The sequence below is a fragment of the Austrofundulus limnaeus genome, unplaced genomic scaffold (assembly GCF_001266775.1).
Source record: "Austrofundulus limnaeus strain Quisiro unplaced genomic scaffold, Austrofundulus_limnaeus-1.0 Scaffold13, whole genome shotgun sequence".
NCBI classification, from domain to species: domain Eukaryota; kingdom Metazoa; phylum Chordata; class Actinopteri; order Cyprinodontiformes; family Rivulidae; genus Austrofundulus; species Austrofundulus limnaeus.
The window spans coordinates 16,741-20,901 of NW_013952415.1; positions in this window are offsets into that span (position 1 = coordinate 16,741).

Sequence of the window (4,161 nt, forward strand, 5' to 3'; positions counted from 1 at the left end):
GAATTCTGGCATTTTACACATAGTCCACCAGGAGGCGCCAACACAAAAGTCAGAGACTTCACATGAGGTTTGGACCATCTTGTGGGGGAAAAGCAGATTACCCCTACCCTCTGGTGGGGAAACATTTCAGGGATACAAACTTTTTCAGAACACCGGTAGAAGGCCGCCATTACAGACGAACATGTGTTTGTTGTTGTTCCAGGAGCGGCCCAGTCACATTCTTATGTCATTAGTTCAATATCATTACTAAAGTGCAGGACTACTTTTTTTCACATCATGTCGCCTGCCTGGATCTGTTATCTCGCTCTGAAGCACGCAGGAGTGTCAGAGGTAAGCTCGTTTCAACCGCTATTTACGACGTGGTCTCATTTCCGGACTCATGCATTTTATGAATGAAGCCGATATTTCAGTCAAAAAAGTAAAAATATTTATCCGAGTATAGTACTACCCCCCAACTTCATGGATGATTTTATGGATTCAATTTTATGCATTATACTTGAATCAATATGAAGATGGCTACTGTAACTGATCAACCTTAAACACAAAAATGTCTATAAATCAACCACTTTTACAGATACTGAGCTAGAATTTAGTGTGTTAGCAGCTGAAAGTCTTCTCCAAAATTTAATCCAAGCACTAAGATATTGTGTGAGATCATTGTTTGAAATGTTGACATATAAAGCAGCACCCAATAATTCTAAGAATATTATCCATAATTTAATTTCAGCTTAAAAAGAAACATGTATTTCAAAGAAAAAATGGTTTGTTGCAAATATTACATTAAAAATACTTTAAACAAAACTTCAACTGATGCAACAGAATAAAAACCAAACTCAAGAAAACATGTTCAGAGTAACACAATAATTACTTGGCTGCTAAATGCCCACGCAAGCAGTAAAAGGTTCTTTAAAGCATTTTAGTTTTCAAACAAATACTATCTGTCTATCCTACTAATTTTATCCAACTGCTACATCCTATTTTATATATATCCGTAAACACGTTCAGCAGGATAACAGCAACCAAAGCAAAGATAAAATGAAACCACAAACAGAATACAAAACATACTCGCTATGTAGAGAATAATATGACAAGGACATGCAAAATGGCGCCAAATGTCAAAAACAAAGAGAACAACAAAGAGACTCAACGTGAAAATTTGACAAAAACTGAAGAGACACACATCGACTACAACAAACAAATGTCATTCTTCAGAATGAAAGCAAGGGAGGGTCTCATGTTCATGCCCAGTGGGACACAGTCTATAGTCTGTCCACAGTCATATCTCAGCCTCATTCCTCAGTCAAATTTGATCATCTTCTACTTAAAAAAAAGATAAATAAATCAGGCTAATCTGTCAACTTGAGATAGATATCAGCTTTTATTTATTTATCTTTGTACTTTTTCCTAATACCATCTGAATTCACTGGAATTTTATGGATTGCTTGGAAGCCTAAATATTTTATAACACTCTACTTCTTCTCTACCTTGTCTGTGCAAAACAGAGCAGGTTATATTAGTGAGTGACCTGATGCAGAGTGGTAGTTGTTGCTTTACATTGATTTGATTTGATTTATTGATTCAACAGGAAAAGATTACTAAAAATCAAGCCTGACTCAGCATAATTGCTGTTTTACAGCAGGTTCCTGTTCTGTAGCGCATAAAACACTCAGAAWTACAGCATCACAATCACATCATTATACACCATAGACACAAAGACAAAAAAAGCATACCCATTCAAACAAATGTCTTCGGTAAATAATGCCTCAAGTCTTTTGGCACATGTATGAACGTAAGCAACTAATTGGGGAAAATGTATGCCTTCCCCAAGAGTGCTTCGTGCTTTTTTTACATGTTTAAAGTGCTCAGTAATACAATGCAAGTTTTTTTCCTTTCTCACGCTGCCTTGTAACGTCTCCAGATTTTGGTCTATAATTAGATCAAATAGACTCTTGATCTCAGAGTGTTCAGTTATTTCAGAACCATCCCAACAGCAACCACCATCCTCCTGACTCAACTGAAAATAAAGAAAATCTCTCTGTGCTGAGACTTCTCAGTATTCTGACAGTATTCTTGCCAGCTTCCATCAGTCATTCAGCCTCAGATAAACCCAGTTCTACGCCAGTGAAATCGGCAAGCCAAAGGTGAACAACAGTTCACATCATGTGTGCTAAACGGAACGTGCACGACGACAAACTGTAGCAACAGAGGATTCACACTGTCAGCATGGAAGTTCTTTATAAAATATTCATGATATTTATATGATATTCATGATATTTTTCAATTTATCTTTCTGTTCTGTTATTAGATTGCTCAAACTGGCAAGCTATGTAAAAATGAATGGTACCTAGAAGATAATATTATATGTGGAAAATAATATATGTTACTGGTTCCAAGAATGTTTTATCATTTGGTATCATATCATATTGTGTTATCTTTGTGGAATATAAATTTGCTGTGCTACGAACAATGTTTCATTGTGTCTATTGAATTATATGGTCACTTTAGTTGGCTCCCTCTAATGTCTAACTGAGCAAATCCTGGTAAAGAGACAGCAGTGGGACAATAGATGGAATTGAGTTAACACAATGGGACGGGTAGTGGGGGCAAAATTTCAAAGAAAATTAAATAATTACAGACAAATCCAAAGACTTTTTTACCCAAAATACTTATAGCTAGCTAACAGTAACAGAATTGTTGTTTTATGACCAGTTACCATAAATTAAACATTATGGTGTGCCGATACAGCTGTTTCACTTCCGATACGATACCAAAATTGCAGCCCGGAAAATTGGCCAATACCTATATCGATCCGATAAGATATTAGAATGAATAATATATTTTATTACCTTTTTTTGTAGTGTGGAATTTTAAAAAGTTTTGATCATGTCAAACAGTAAACAATAGTCAACAACTGTAGGTATGAGAAAGACTGGTTCCATTTATTATTAACCAATGGGTTACATCAGTTTTTACTTAAACATAAGAATAATGTACAATTAAATAAAATAGATTAAAAAATAGAAAACCCTGAAAAATTGCCCCAATAAATACAAAATATGCTTTTAAAGTGTAAAATAACTATTTAAGGTCACTTTAGTTATTAATGCTGAATCCAAGCGCTGATGGATGGAAATCCTGAGCAGACTATTGGATGGACTGCTTGCAGTGAAGTGCTAATATCAAAGATTTTTGATACGGGCAGGTATAATTCATTTATTTGCTGAAATCGGACCAATAGCCAATATTGGTATTGGATCGGGACACGCCTACTAAATGTATAGTAAAAGCATAACTGATCATCTAATACTTCATAAATAAATGAAAAGATGCATTGAAATGTTTGCCACGCTGCAAAATCTGGCAAATAAAAACTCATGAAGAGTCGCAGGCATGAACATTCTACCGTTCCCTCTGTGACACTTATCACCTGTCTGTCTCAAGCTGGGTCACTTCATCTCCAAGGGCAGACATTATCTCAGCCACGAGGGCCAATCATTCCCAAGAGGCATCCCAGTGACAGATCTATTACCAATCCAGACACCCTCACCACACTAATAACACCACCCCCCACTGATAGTTGTAATCAAATTCCTGCTAGCATTGGACTGTGGAAAAGGTGTGTCTGTGTGATGCAGCCTGTGTGTAGTGGGGGTGTATGCAATCAATAACCAGCCCTTTTAAATGGGAGTAACAAAGCTATCAGACACAGGGTTCAAAGGTCACCTTTTCCTGCAGCTTCATTGCAATGTCTTTACCAATGTCTTTTTTTTTAAACAGCATAGGCATCACTGGTGTACCCCTATAATTATTTGTGTGTAACACTGTAGAGTGATGTTTTATCCTCATGTTAAGTTAACAATTACACAGCCAGATTAGAAAAATCAAGGAGCATAAGGTGAAACAATGCTGTGTTGGATTTCAGTAGGTAGTAACTTACAGAGCGAGGGTGCTGCTAATATTTCACTCGAGTATTCTGATTTATTGCCAAGCAAAAGAACCTGCCACAAGAGCTGAATTTCATTTTCACAAACCTCAGTGGGTGCATCTGTGCAGACCCCTCTATGTTTCTTTAGATTAGGCATGATAAGAGGAGGATATTTCTGCTATAAAAACTTACCCGCTGCAGGTTGGTTAACAATCTGGAGTAAAAGAGCTTTGCAT